Here is a 16,220-nt window from a genome sequence, read left to right on the forward strand (position 1 = left end):
GCTATCAGATAATAAGTACTAAACTACAGCATCCCATTTAATAAAACAAAGTTGACCTTCATATCACTGATGCGACCCCACCTATCGACAAAAACCAATGTCATGTTATGGCCCCCGTTATCCCATGCAACTTTTGTTTAACAAAGTTTTCGGCTCCTATCATACTTCCGGACATATTCTTGGTGGCAATAGTGACTCACCCTGTAGTCACAGTACTAGATGAAAGTGTTCTGGGTATTTGAGCTCTGGAATTTATGCTCCCTCAAGACATATAGTTCCAAACCATAATACTTGTCTCAGTGTGTTAAAAGTTTAACGTAAGATTATTCTTCTTAACGAGTAGATTATAACAGCATTATAAATTTTTATATTCGGTCGATAGTTGTCTGAAATCTAATTTTTGGTGCCCCTGGGAGCAATTCGGTATGCAACCTACAGCTGGAACATTGCACCGTCAATGAACGGGGTTAGACGCTTAGTAACATAGATTGAAGAGAGATCTACACAAATTTTCTATTTCTCGTAATGAGTTTCATCTCCCGTAAAAATCTACATTAGAGTAACGTAAAGACCACCATAACCGTAAAAGAAAGAATCTCATGGCGCCCGATTACAAGTTCAATGACACACTTCGACATCCTCTAGTTTGAAATGGGATTCGGAAAACGATACTTGCGTTCCAACGGGCTCGAGACTTCCCGATATGCTTGAACGTTCGATACAGTATCAAACTTATCGAACAATTACGTGACATTTAAGGCGCACGGCATAAGTACAAGAGATGCGCAAGAAACTGCAAGTAGCCACGAAGCTATTGCTCAGTATAAATGTCACAGTTTCGTGAAGAAAGTAGAGAAAACAGCATTAAATCTGACCACTATACGAACTCCTATTGTGCTTGAACAAATTTACTAGTTCTCATACAATATGTACGGCTATATAAACACTTATGCCGGTTTTTATGTAAATATAACAAAGACGAAAACGTTGTCCTCCAAAAACATTGCTGGACTGAATCCAATATAATATTTTTTTTTATTATGAGAGGCGGTAATAATTTACCAAGTAGGTTGCAAACGAGCAGTTTAATCCCTGTTCACAGTGCAAGGTAGCTCTTTACGAACACAAATTGAAGAAACACATTAACAAAGTTTCTACTTAGTGTTGTGTGTTTAACACGTCGTATAAATGTTGATTAGTGCAACGGTGGGGCAACCATAACAACAAACGAACGAATCTGATAGCATCCAATTACAAGTTCAATGAGATGCTCGGTCATTCTCATATTTTGAATAAATATTAAACAAATTGTAAGTAGGCTGTTTATGTTTTCTCTATGTAAGTAGGCTGTTTATGTTTTCTTATTGGCAACGTTACGTAGCGCTCAATATGAAAATCACTGGCTGTGCTGTGTGGCTAGTTTGGATTGTTGTCTGCCATTGTAGTGTTGGGCAGCGGCAGCTGGATGTGAACAGCGCGTAGCGTTGCGCAGTTGGAGGTGAGCCGCCAGCAGTGGTGGATGTGGGGAGAGAGATGGCGGAGTTTTGAAATTTGTCATGAACTGCTATATTTATATATGATGATATCAAGGTAAATACATTGTTTGTTCTCTATTAATATCTTTCATTTGCTAACTATCCCTATCAGTAGTTAGTGCCTTCCATAGTTTGAATCTTTTATTTAGCTGGCAGTAGTGGCGCTCGCTGTATTGCAGTAGCTTGAGCAGCGAAGATTTTTGTGAGGTAAGCGATTTGTGAAAGGTATAGTTTAATGTTAGTCAGGGCCATTCTTTTGTAGGGAATTTTGAAAGTCAGATTGCGTTGCGCTAACAAAATATTGTGTGTCGGTTTAAGCACAGTCATGTATAATTGTTCAAAGGGGACGTTTCATATGTCGACCCTTAGCCGAGGATACCTCACTGGAATCTTCTGATTTTTTTTTCTTGTAGTTTGTGTAATTAGTGTAGCTTTTGTTTATTGCTAGCGCGTAATTGTAGAGAAAATCTCCTTTGTAGTTGCAGTCTTTCATTGTTGTACAGTAAAACAGTTGTGGCATGCATGTAGATTTGCACCAAGTATTTCGCAGCTGCTATTAACTAGATATTATTTTCAGTGTTATGTTAATGTGTTCTCTTATTTTTGCTCTTCAAATTGTGCTTTTCTGTGTTATCGTGAAATATTGTGACAATAATGGCGTGTGAAAAACGTAATACTAGGCTCCAAAGTAAATTGAGAAATGACAGTGAAGACGAAAGCAGTGTGTTAGCGCCGCAGAGTAATGAATTAACTAATGTTCAAAGTAGTAATTTGGTAATTGTGCATAGGGAAATGGAGCGGGCGGCAAACAATGGTGTAGACAGTGAAACAATTAGAGAACAGGGAAGCATTATCGATCGATCGGTCGGCAACAGCTCGCCTCAGGAATCCGAAATGACAGGAAACAATCTCGCAAATACTGTAGATTCAGGTTTTGGATCCTCACCGTTTTCTCAAATAAGTCAAGACACATTTTCTGCTTGTCAAAATGTGAATGTTTCCGGTGCAAATTCACTGCCGAAAAGCACTGAGGAACATGTTCCAGACACCAGTGCATTGTTATTACAATTAATACAGCAAATGGGACAAACACAGCAAAAGCTTCAAAAGTTAGACACAATGGAACAAAATCTTCGAAAGTTAGATACAGTGGAACAAAATCTTAAAAAGTTAGACACAGTGGAACAAAATCTAAAAATGTTAGACACAATGGAACAACATCAGAGACAAACACAGCAACAGTTAGACACAATGGAACAAAATCTTCAAAAGTTAGACACCACACTTGAACAAACACGTGAAGATTTAACTACTGAGTTACATAACATTGAATCGAAATGTCAAAAAGTCTGTAATGACGTAAAAACACAAATTTGTGAGCATTTTCAACCTATTTTTTCGCGGCATGAAAATGCATTACAGAATCACGAAGCAGCCATAAAAGAACTGCAAGCCATTGTTCATGAAAATCATGAGACCTTGTGGGCTAAAATTGACTCAGTTGCATCTACCGATTCGGTTACGCAACTTGCAATAACTCAGGAAAACTTAAAGGACACAGTAGATTCGATTTCAACACAAATGGACACTCTGAAACTTGGTTCAGAAAAACACACTGAGGAAATGTGTTCACTATCGGAGAAAGTAGCCGAACTTTCGGATCAGGTCACTAACTTATCTACAAAGGTAGATGATGATCTGAATGACACAAGACCTGTAGCCTTCACTGACACAGAAGAGTATGAACAAATTAGAAAATTCAAACAGAATCAAAATCAAATCAATACACAGTACAAAAGAGAAATCCGGGAAGTACAAGATCAGCTGACACAGGTAATACAAGAATTACGTATTTCAGAGGATACTCGCGCCCCAATACGGGAAGAGGGACACAGAAATACGGAACAGCCACAAAATAATAACACAGGGCATTTCGGAAGTTATGAAAGAAATTGGCAATGTGCACCGAATTTTGATATGGAACGGCCGACACGACCTAACAATGACCGATATGCGACTCGCCGACATGATGGTTTTTGACTATAAGCTGTTCATTACTACACGTAAATTCAAAACATTTAAGAATTCTGGCAACGACATTCATCCACAAGCATGGCTCCATCAATTCTCGCATTGTTTTCCTCCCAACTGGTCGTTAGAACACAGATTAGAATTTATGTGTGGCTACTTGGAGAATGAACCAGCTGTAAGAATGTGATCGGTAATTCACGATTGCCACAGTGAAGGAGAGTTTTACCATGCCTTCCTCTCAGCATATTGGTCTCAAGCCACACAAGACCGAGTAAAACATAGCATCATAATGATGAAACGTTTCGAACAATCTGAATTTTCCAGTCTTATGAAATATTTTGAAGACATGTTGCATAAGAATCAGTATCTTTCAAACCCATACAGCCCCTCAGAACTCATCCGCATTTGCTTAATCAAACTGCCTGAACATTTACGACATATTATTTTGGCAGGACGTTGCAAAGACGACATTGAAGCATTTCAGGGACTGTTACAAGAACTGGAAATTGACACAGACAGTCGCCGGATGCGAAATCAGGAAAACAATCACTACAGGTCACATACGTCACAATTCCGTGATGACAGAAACAATAACTGGACACGAAAAGGCTATTCTTACAACGCAAATCGTGACCAAAACGGACACCACCCATATGACAACCGCTGGCAGAGTAATAATACACTCCTGGAAATTGAAATAAGAACACCGTGAATTCATTGTCCCAGGAAGGGGAAACTTTATTGACACATTCCTGGGGTCAGATATATCACATGATCACACTGACAGAACCACAGGCACATAGACACACGCAACAGAGCATGCACAATGTCGGCACTAGTACAGTGTATATCCACCTTTCGCAGCAATGCAGGCTGCTATTCTCCCATGGAGACGATCGTAGAGATGCTGGATGTAGTCCTGTGGAACGGCTTGCCATGCCATTTCCACCTGGCGCCTCAGTTGGACCAGCGTTCGTGCTGGACGTGCAGACCGCGTGAGACGACGCTTCATCCAGTCCCAAACATGCTCAATGGGGGACATATCCGGAGATCTTGCTGGCCAGGGTAGTTGACTTACACTTTCTAGAGCACGTTGGGTGGCACGGGATACATGCGGACGTGCATTGTCCTGTTGGAACAGCAAGTTCCCTTGCCGGTCTAGGAATGGTAGAACGATGGGTTCGATGATGGTTTGGATGTACCGTGCACTATTCAGTGTCCCCTCGACGATCACCAGTGGTGTACAGCCAGTGTAGGAGATCGCTCCCCACACCATGATGCCGGGTGTTGGCTCTGTGTGCCTCGGTCGTATGCAGTCTTGATTGTGGCGCTCACATGCACGACGCCAAACACGCATACGACCATCATTGGCACCAAGGCAGAAGCGACTCTCATCGCTGAAGACGACACGTCTCCATTCGTCCCTCCATTCACGCCTGTCGCGACACCACTGGAGGCGGGCTGCACGATGTTGGGGCGTGAGCGGAAGACGGCCTAACGGTGTGCGGGACCGTAGCCCAGCTTCATGGAGACGGTTGCGAATGGTCCTCGCCGATACCCCAGGAGCAACTGTGTCCCTAATTTGCTGGGAAGTGGCGTGCAGTCCCCTACGGCACTGCATAGGATCCTACGGTCTTGGCGTGCATCCGTGCGTCGCTGCGGTCCAGTCCCAGGTCGACGGGCACGTGCACCTTCCGCCGACCACTGGCGACAACATCGATGTACTGTGGAGACCTCACGCCCCACGTGTTGAGCAATTCGGCGGTACGTCCACCCGGCCTCCCGAATGCCCACTATACGCCCCCGCCCAAAGTCCGTCAACTGCACATACGGTTCACGTCCATGCTGTCGCGGCATGCTACCAGTGTTAAAGACTGCGATGGAGCTCCGTATGCCACGGCAAACTGGCTGACACTGACGGCGGCGGTGCACGAATGCTGCGCAGCTAGCGCCATTCGACGGCCAACACCGCGGTTCCTGGTGTGTCCGCTGTGCCGTGCGTGTGATCATTGCTTGTACAGCCCTCTCGCAGTGTCCAGAGCAAGTATGGTGGGTCTGACACAACGGTGTCAATGTGTTCTTTTTTCCATTTCCAGGAGTGTAGTTACAGAGAAAGATCGCATTTCCGTAGTAATGACTATCACAGAGACAATCAGAGAAACAGACAATATGGGAACCAAAACAATTATTATCAAGGGAGACAGAATAACATTAGACGCAACGGTCCAGCGCGCAGTTACGATTCAGGGAGAAACTCTCCACCACGTGACCGACAAACAAGAAACTATGTAAACTACCGACAAAACGATAGACGTGAATTTCATCAGAACTGGCAGGATTCTAACAGAGCTGGGCCCTCTCGGCAAGGCGAATTTGTAGAAGTTAGGTCTCCTAATCCCAATAACAATGCGCACCAACAAAGAGACAGACAATGACTCGCACCGCAGGCAGCCGCGTGCGCCGGCTGGCTCAGAGAAAAATAACATAGACGCTAACCTTGAGAAAAAAATTCCAGTATTCTTTACCGACGTATACCACATGATAATTGCGTTGAAGTTGAAACTCTGCGTACTAGGAAGAGTAAAGGTTTACACCACATTTCACATGTAAAACCGTTTATTGGAAGATAATCTGCTTTTTAACTTTGTCATTGCCATAAAACTTTTCACTTTACATTACTAGTATGCTTGTCAGACTTAGAATCTGTTAACATGCAACAATGTTTGAAGTTAAATATCCAATCAAGAACCAAGAGAACTTATTTAAACAGAAATGACGAATGCATTGATATAGTGAACAGATGTCACAGTGTTATTGTGTGTGTACATTCTTGCTTGTTAGTTGCACGATTATGGAACGACTATAAGGCTTACATACTTAGAACATTTACCAGTACTGCTAATAAGATTTTAATGCAACATTTTGGTTGACTTGAAAATATATTCTGGGTTTAATGTACTTTCTGTGAGATACCAGACGACACAGTGGTTAGTTTATGTGACAGCTACACGATTTTATCACGACGCTACTAATGAGTGACAATTTACAATGTTGCTTTTGCAGTGTTTCTGTTTTATATCTGCACAGCTTTCTGTTTTATTCTGGAAAGTAAAACAGGTTTTAGTAGTAACTTTTGTGGTATAGCAACAATGAGACAGTCTTTTTCGTGGCACAACAATACGTTACTGTACAGTACTTTCTTCATCACGCCAATAAGCATAATAACTACGATATCTATACGCAAAGCATTTCACTTTTGTTTATCATGAGGTAAGTACATTGACTTCTGCAGAACTTAGCTTTCGGAGGACGATAACTACGACACTTCCACACAGATTATGTTGCGACAAGACGCACATTTAGCGCTACAGTACACGTATTTGAGTGATTAATTTTGTACTTAAAACATTTATTTTTAAAGATTTTTGAATTACAAAGAAAGTTTTCCGTGGTACATTTCATTCCATTGCTGTAATCTGTAACACCTGAGGGTATAATTACATTAATCCTCAGGGGGTACACGCCTACTTTGTGTACCATGTGTGTGGCAACCACAAGGAACCCTAGCTAATATGGTATTTACTTATACAACTTTACACATCGGTACCATATTTCTCTAACACACAAATTACACAGCTATCTAAACTTTTTTTTATTACATCAGTGACAGATGTTTACGCAATTACACAGTTGGATAACTTCACACTTATGAAATTGTATTTTGTCTGTACTTTGTGAAATGCTCATATTTTTTCGGAACCATTGTGATACTATGAGAGCTTTGAATGATATATTTGGTAAGGGAGCATGATTTTAAAGTACGTTTGAGGTAGATGACATTATTGAAATGAGCAGAGAATATTTTTTTAGGGTTTGAAATTATTGCAGAAAGCTACGACGTTTTTGAGATTTGACTGAGGTGTTATGATGTTATTATTACGACGACGATGTGTAGTATGTTGTTGAGGAATGTTTATTATGCTACGTATTTCTCATGATGAAATATTGAAGAAGTGTCGACGAATATGTATATGTATAATGAGGTAAGGAATAATGAGTAGTGTTTAGGGACTCTGATTTGTGGAAAAGGTTGTTGGAAACCAAGAATCGTACTTTAAGAGTTATGAAATGTGCGTAAATGCGTGACTGTATCACAATGCTGACGAATATTTTATTTGGACACTTATATTTATAGGATTTTCTTTCTACAGATTTGCAACGCTAATTCTTGACCTGTGAAATATTTTTATGTGAGACTGTCACGGTAGCGGAAACTGCTGTCGTAAATATTTCCGTAAGAAAGTTAAGTGACCACCTGCACGTAATGCGTCGCGGGCACCCACCTGGGTGACAGCCGCCCGAAAAAAAAGCCATTAGCCTTTCAGCGGCACAGGTAGAAAAAAAGAAAGGGGAGGCCATTGTCCTCGCTATTGACATTTCCTTGTTGAAAGCATACTGTGGAGGTCGTAATTTATGATATTTACTGAAATGCCTAATGAAACGATGAGAAACATTTCACGGCTATTGTCTTGCTAGTGGAGAAAAATGCCATATGGCTTGCTTTATGTATTTATTTACACATTTTGTTTAATATTAGGTTTCTAGCTGCACTGCAGCATTGGTTAAAATAAAATTTAATGTATGTACTAATATAGTTATTTTATGCCTACAGATCCAGTCAATAAGAAATTTATGATCTACTTCCAAGAAAACGAGGGCACATAAATATACATTTCCTTTCACAGGAATTGCATAAATAATTTCTTTACGATTTGGTAACTTATCTGCTAGTGTAAGTTCACGTGATGCATCACTCTAGTGTTAAGATGTGACATAGGTATTAGACATGGCCATTTTAGTGTAATATTTTTTCTGCTTGAGCTATGTCATGTTTAGGTATAAGTTGCTGCTGTTTGCCAGGCATAGTGTTATTGAATTTGACTTTGTATTATTCTGTTAAGCCAGTTTTACTAATGATTTATTTTTATTGTTTGCTGCACATTGCCTTAGATTAGTTGTAATATTACAATTGCTTTGCTAATCTCTTAATGCTGCTTGCTTTGCAAATCTGCGTTTTTTTTCATTGCTGTTTATATTAATTGTTTTATGTGATGCTGCATTGCCTCATCCCTTGGTATATATATCTGAGCTCAGTAGATTTAAGTTAGCTTAAGAGGGGGTAGCCTCTAAGAGAATGAGTTGCGATGAATTGGAAGAAATGCATTGAGAAGTTATACGAAAAAAAGTACAGAAAACAGGTTTAGGTAGGGTTTTCTTGGAAATAAATGTTGAGGTACGAAATGTGTGAGCATATAAATACAGAAAGCATGCTTAGATAGAATTTTTTTGGTGGAAACAAAGGATGAAATAAGAGGAAAGATATATGAAGTTTTGGGTTGGACTGCAGTACCAAATGTTACACTGAAAACGAACCCTGTCCTTTCCTATTGGTGTTATCCCACTATATGTTTGTGTACCCTTGTGTATTTGTTTTCTTCCTGTCTCTGTGTAGTTTCATTGGATTTTTTCTTCTTCTAATACTAAGCTACATTCACTATGATGAGGAATACTGTTATCCTCAAATATAATTGGCATTAATAATATGTTATTTACCTTGTAACTATGCTTAGACATTATTTATTCTGTTTTGTTTTAATGCTCATGTGTAAAGTTGATGTTCCAAAAGTTATTCTGATCTTTTATGTATCTACTTATCTCATAATTCCTGTAACACTGATGTATATGTTTATTTCTATTCTTTTGTAAAGCCTGTGTTACTACAATTGTTATCTATATTGCTATGTTCTTTAATGATGTATTTTGTACCTTTGTAATTGTATTCTTATGTTATAAAATTGTAATTGTCACCAGTTCATGATATTATTAACTTGTTAGTTACATTTCACTGCACACGTTTCTGTTGGTCATAGTATATGGACAATATGTGAGAAGTTGGGACTGTTAGTGTTTGCACGTGTGTTACTAATTCAGCAAGGGACTGGATAACAGCATTGCTGGTTCTAAGGACAATTCCAAAAACTTTGTGAGTGCACAAGTGGTGGTTATGGACTTGCTATATTATTCGCAAGACTCTTCGATGGTGATTGTGCACCTGCACAGTCGCAACAGATCGCAACAGATGGCTGCTGGCCATCTCTACAAGGACTACAGTGGGTCTGCATCTTTGATGACCCACCAATACCATCATCTCTACAAGGACTACAGTGGGTCTGCATCTTTGATGATCCACCATGCCATTATTTCTACAAGGACTGCAGTGGGTCTGCACCTCTGGTGGCCCACCAATACCACAATCTCTACCAGGACTCCAGTGGGTCTGCTCTGTGATGACCTACCTACCAATATTCTTCAAAACTTCGAATGACTCTGCTGTGGGTTTGCTCCATTGTGGCCCATTACCTGTCAGCATGTCAAGAGTCAGCACTGTCTTTCCGTTGGAAGGACAACACTACTTCAAGACGACATGGAAATCCACTACTTCCGTGTGCATTGTCTTTTACTGCTCAGACTTCGAGAAAAGAAACGGCAGTTTCACTGTGATGAATGATCAGGACTGTCTTTATAGACTGTGAGAGAATTTGAGCTTTTGACCAACATAATATCAATAAGTGTGTGCATTTGATTTCTTTGTTATTGTAATTATGAAAAATTTTATCAAATCATAATTGGCCACAGCCCAAAAAAAATTTGTAAAATTTTTTGTGGGGAGCATGGGGGCTATGTAAGTAGGCTGTTTATGTTTTCTCTATGTAAGTAGGCTGTTTATGTTTTCTTATTGGCAACGTTACGTAGCGCTCAATATGAAAATCACTGGCTGTGCTGTGTGGCTAGTTTGCATTGTTGTCTGCCATTGTAGTGTTGGGCAGCGGCAGCTGGATGTGAACAGCGCGTAGCGTTGCGCAGTTGGAGGTGAGCCGCCAGCAGTGGTGGATGTGGGGAGAGAGATGGCGGAGTTTTGAAATTTGTCATGAACTGCTATATTTATATATGATGATATCAAGGTAAATACATTGTTTGTTCTCTATTAATATCTTTCATTTGCTAACTATCCCTATCAGTAGTTAGTGCCTTCCATAGTTTGAATCTTTTATTTAGCTGGCAGTAGTGGCGCTCGCTGTATTGCAGTAGCTTGAGCAGCGAAGATTTTTGTGAGGTAAGTGATTTGTGAAAGGTATAGTTTAATGTTAGTCAGGGCCATTCTTTTGTAGGGAATTTTGAAAGTCACATTGCGTTGCGCTAACAAAATATTGTGTCAGTTTTAAGGACAGTCATGTATAATTGTTCAAAGGGGACGTTTCAAAATATGTAACACAATCTACAGCTTAAACTGGCAATAGGTGACGTGACAATCCCAGCCAATTAAACAAATATCTAACACAATATACAGCTTAAACTGGCAATAGGTGACGTGACAATCCCAGCCATTAACATCCAATAATTCTGATGCAGTTGGAATATTGGCTTTTATAAATAAAGCAAGGTTCACAAAATTAGCTGCGAGAATGATTTCATAACACTCTGCCGTTACAGGAAAATTAACAGAATGATTGCTGAATACTAGTTAACCGGACTATCAGAAAATATGAATGCCTTTATCTTCCATTATATTAAGAGTAGTACTTCCTCACAGTACTCTTGGTATAATAATGCTGCGCAACCCGTATAAACATGGACTATTTTTTACAACTTCCTTTTCGGCAGTTGTAGTACATACAGACATCTGCCCCACCACAGTATCCCCGCATGTTAAAACGAAATGGCGCAGCACGTTGACAAACCGGAATATCTTAGGTTTAAATTTGTTTATGCTGATCTGTAAATATTCAGCCTAAAGAAAGACAACTTCTCAGACAAAACCACATTTGTAAAATCTTTATTTACCATAATCGGTTTCGGTAAACAGGGTTACGATAATATATTCTGTGAATAGTGTACATACAGCTTAAAACATATTACATTCTGAAAACTAACGTGTACTTCATTGATATAATACATTCTGAAGGTGTCAGGGGTAAAATACAGGGATCGAAAAGCTATTTGCAATTTGTACAGAAACCAGATGGCAGTTATGAGTCGAAGGACACTAAGGGGAAGCAGTGGTTGGGAAGGGAGTGAGACAGCGTTGTAGCCTGTCCCCGATGTTATTCAATCTGTATATTGAGCAAGCAGTAAAGGAATCAAAAGAAAAATCTGGAGTAGGAATTAAAATCCATGGAGAAGAAATAAAAAGTTTTAGGTTTGCCGATGACCTTGTAATTTTGTCAGAGACAGAAAAAAAACGTGAAATGGCAGCTGAACGGAATGGAAAGTGGCTTCAAAGTAGGATATAAAATGAACAGCAACAAAACCATAACGAGGATAATGGTATGTAGTCGAATTGAACCAGGTGATGCTGAGGGAATTAGATTAGGAAATGGGACACTTAAAGTAAAAGATGAGTTTTGCTATTTGGAGAGCAAAATAAGTGATGACGGTCGAAGTAGAGACGATATAAAATGTAGGCTGGGAATGGCAGGAAAAGCGTTTCTGAAGAAGAGAAATTTGTTGACACCGAGTATAGATTTAAGTGTCAGGGAGTCTTTTGTGAAAGTATTTGTATGGAGTGTAGCCATGTATGAAGAGAAATACAAACGATAAATAGTTTACACAAGAAGGGAATAGAAGCTTTTGAAATGAGGTGCTACATAAGAATGCTGAAGATAAAATCGGTAGATCACGTAACTAAGGAGGAGATATTGAATAGAATTGGGGAGAAGAGGAGCTTGTGGTACAACTTGACTATAAGAAGGGATCATAGATAGGACATGTTCTGAGGCATCATGGGATCACTAGTTTAGTAGTGGAGGACAGCGTCGAGGGTAAAAATATAGAGGGAGACCAAGAGATGAATACACCAAGCAGATTCAGAAGGATGTAGTTATGCAGTAACTATGCAGAGATGAAGAAGCTTGCACAGGATAGAGTAGCATAGGGAGCTGCTTCAAACCAGTATCTGGACTGAAGACAACAACAACTACAACAACAAGACATAGATTGAATTATTATTACACATACGTCAGTACAGGTTGATACATGTGGTCAGTTTACACTGTACGTGTACTCCATATCTTAATTAGCTTGACAGTTGACGTTTGAAGGATGTTAAAGTTAAAACCAGCATGTTCAACATCTTCAAACATTAATTCAGCATTTAGAAAATGTTCCAAGTGTGACCGTCCCATATCATAGATCACAGAGTGAAGCACTGATAAAACTCCGCCGCTAAACTGATACACACCGAAAGTTACTACAGAACTTGCTGACACTTATTGCCACTAGAGGTCTTTTGTGTATTCACGTCATCGTGAACTGCAAATGCGAATTGTAATTTTAATTAAAATTTGGTATCTGGGATACAGTAACAATTTTTTTGTGTAGTGAGTACAAGGTAAAGTATTTTTTTAAAACAGGAGGAAGTAAAACATTATAACCTCGGCTCTCAGCTTATTGTCAGCTCTGCAAGCATATTGTCAGCAAATTGGGTTAGATGGAGCAGCAATCAGTAGTAGGATTAAGTTGCTTTAATATGACGTTTATAGTCACAACGCAGATCAGATTTCGACCTGTGTCAGGTCATTATCAATGCTAAAACAAATACAAGAATATTTATTACAATGTGATTTACAAAAGTTATAAGTCCATCACATCGTTGTCTTTTAATGTTAACATTACATACCAGTGCGGAATTGTAGCAGTTGTTCGTGCTCGAGTGAATGCTTACACAGTTCAACCATTACTGTCGTAAAATTATATGTTGGTTTCACAGTACACATCGGTTTTGCGTATGGCGCCCTCTATGATCTCCGCCTGAAGTTTACAGTTTTGGCGACATTTTTTGTAATATTTATGTTGTATAGGAACTAAGTAGTAACAACGATGTGATGGACTTATAACTTTTGTAAATCACATTGTAATATATATTCTTGTATTTGTTTTAGCATTGATAATGACCTGACACAGATCGAAATCTGATTTGCGTTGTGACTATAAATGTCATATTAAAGCAACTTAATTCTACGACTGATTGCTGCTCTATCTAACCCAATATAACCACAGTCGTTGTGTGCACCCACCCCATGGAGGGCAACCTGTTGTCAGCAAATGTTACTATGCGACTATTTTTCTTGTAAGGCGTAATTTTGGAATACGACATAGGATGGAGTGTAAAGGACTTGTTGTCTTTGTTAACTTACTGTTTTACCTCTATATGGTTAAGTATGTTCTTTATGGGTTTAGAAAATATTTTGCCTTCTACCTCCAACAAAATAATTTTATATTAATTATTAATTTATTAAAAATACGTATTTATATTTGCAGTTGACGATGTCATGAACACACAAGCTCTCTCAATTCCGTCGTCAAATAGTTTTCCGCTGTGCAAGCACATCGTCGATAATGTTACTAAGTGATTATCTTTTCTTATATGCCGGCCGGAGTGGCCGAGCGGTTAAAGGCGCTACAGTCTGGAACCGCACGACCGCTACGGTCGCAGGTTCGAATCCTGCCTCGGGCATGGATGTGTGTGATGTCCTTAGGTTAGTTAGGTTTAAGTAGTTCTAAGTTCTAGGGGACTTATGACCACAGCAGTTGAGTCCCATAGTGCTCAGAGCCATTTTTTTTTTCTTATATCTCACTTTACACAAAGGCAAGCTTTTGAAATACGACTTAGGTTGTAGTCTTAATGACATGTTCTCTCTTTCGACTAACTGTTTTACCTTCATATACTTACGCATATCCTTCTGTTTTTAGAAAAGTTTTAGCTTTTACCTGCTGCAAAAAAAAAAAAAAAGAAAATAGTTGTATACCAGTAACCAAATTTTTATTAATATCATCTGTTTATATTTGTAGTTGACGATGAGATAAATACACAAGCGACCTCCAGCGACACTAAATGTCACCATGTTGTCTAGAAAATTTCGCAGCGTGTCGGTTCATCGGTGCCCTTACGTCAGTGATGTACTGTGTGATCTGTAATATAGGACGGATGTATTTGGCGAAACATTTTTTAAATACTGGTTTTAAACTTTTGCGTGTTGTAGAAATTTGTTTCATCTTGACGTGTCAATACATCTTTCGGCAACAGTCCGGCTAATTAAGGTGCGGAGTACAAATAGACCACATGCATTGACCTGTACTGAGGTATGTGTAATAATAATTCTACCCATGTATTATATTAATTACATGTACGCTAGTTTTGTGAATGTGATGTGTTTACACTTTATGAGCATTATTCACACACCAGATAATGGTAATTCCGTTAACCTAAACCAGTCGTCGTAAGATAAGGTTTTACAAAAGCGATCTTGGCTGAAAAGTTGTCTTTGTTCAAGTTGAATATCCTACGGTAACTGGTTTTTGCATTCGAAGGGGAGCTGTTACAGTCGGTACTGATTTGGTGGCGGTATACGCCAGCAAATCAGTGGTTAGGTCTCATAGAAGCTTCCGGTTTGGTCAAACACGTCAGACTGACTAAAGAACCAACCGGCAGACCAGTTCTCTGTGAACAACCGAAGCGCCACGACAGGACTGGAGGAGTGCAGAAACCGCCTGAGGCTGACGTGGCGACAGTGTAGAAAGTGTAATTGAGTCATGGATTAGTGTTCAGTATTTTGTACGACAATTTGTGCTTGCCAGTCTTTGGCGTCACATTTGAACGTTGTGTATAAGTGCTTCTCTGACATGAAGAGACTGATGCCAAAAGTACAAATAACTCAAACTGATTGAATTATCGCATGGGACAGAATCCTTAATCTATATTAGGTTTCGGGCCTGTTTTTGATCATGTGGCATCAGCTTCAGAGTTACAACGAAATACATCATCCACAGCTAAACAGGATGTGAAAAAAATCCATCTAACAGAAACTGCAATATGAGTGGCACTTTACTAAAATATTCGGTGATAAATTGTACTGTGCGTCGAAATGACTTTATGTGAGGACGGCCCCGTATTTTAGATCCTGACAGCATTTCTCTCATATGTCGAATGACGTGACTATATTACGTAAATGAAGGTCCTCGCAGCTAGTTATTCCTTTAGCCCTCCTGTGTATTCGTTACAAAATTACCTGGATCACAGGCTGTCAAGATGCTCCACGAAAAACTGTATTTTATTATTAACACTTACGTTGCTGGTCCCGTAGGTAGCCGCCGTTACCTGTTGAGTGACTAAAATATCTGATTTTTTAAAGTTATAATTCGTGTGTACAAATACGTTTTAGGAGTTTCAAAACATTTTCTGGTTTATTAGACTTTCTACTTTAAATACACGTATTTTGGTTTTGGTAGTATCAAATCCCGACTATGTAGATGTAACATCGACTCAACAGTAATAGTTACAGGGAAAAAATTGAAAATGTATTCTAGTATTGAAATATGAATATCGAACTAGGGTGTGAATCTAACATTCGAAGGCGCTAGAATCCCCCTTGAAAATGTCCTCCACATTTGGGGACGAAACCTTGGGCTCTAATGTGAAATCCGTACGACAACGACATAATAACCCAGAACATTTTATTAGTTGTATGTTTCTTTTAATGCCGATTTATTTCTAAAGAAACACTCTAAACACAAGACCAAAGCAGTAGTTTGCATCCA

Source organism: Schistocerca piceifrons, chromosome 9, assembly GCF_021461385.2.
Source record: "Schistocerca piceifrons isolate TAMUIC-IGC-003096 chromosome 9, iqSchPice1.1, whole genome shotgun sequence".
Taxonomy (NCBI): domain Eukaryota; kingdom Metazoa; phylum Arthropoda; class Insecta; order Orthoptera; family Acrididae; genus Schistocerca; species Schistocerca piceifrons.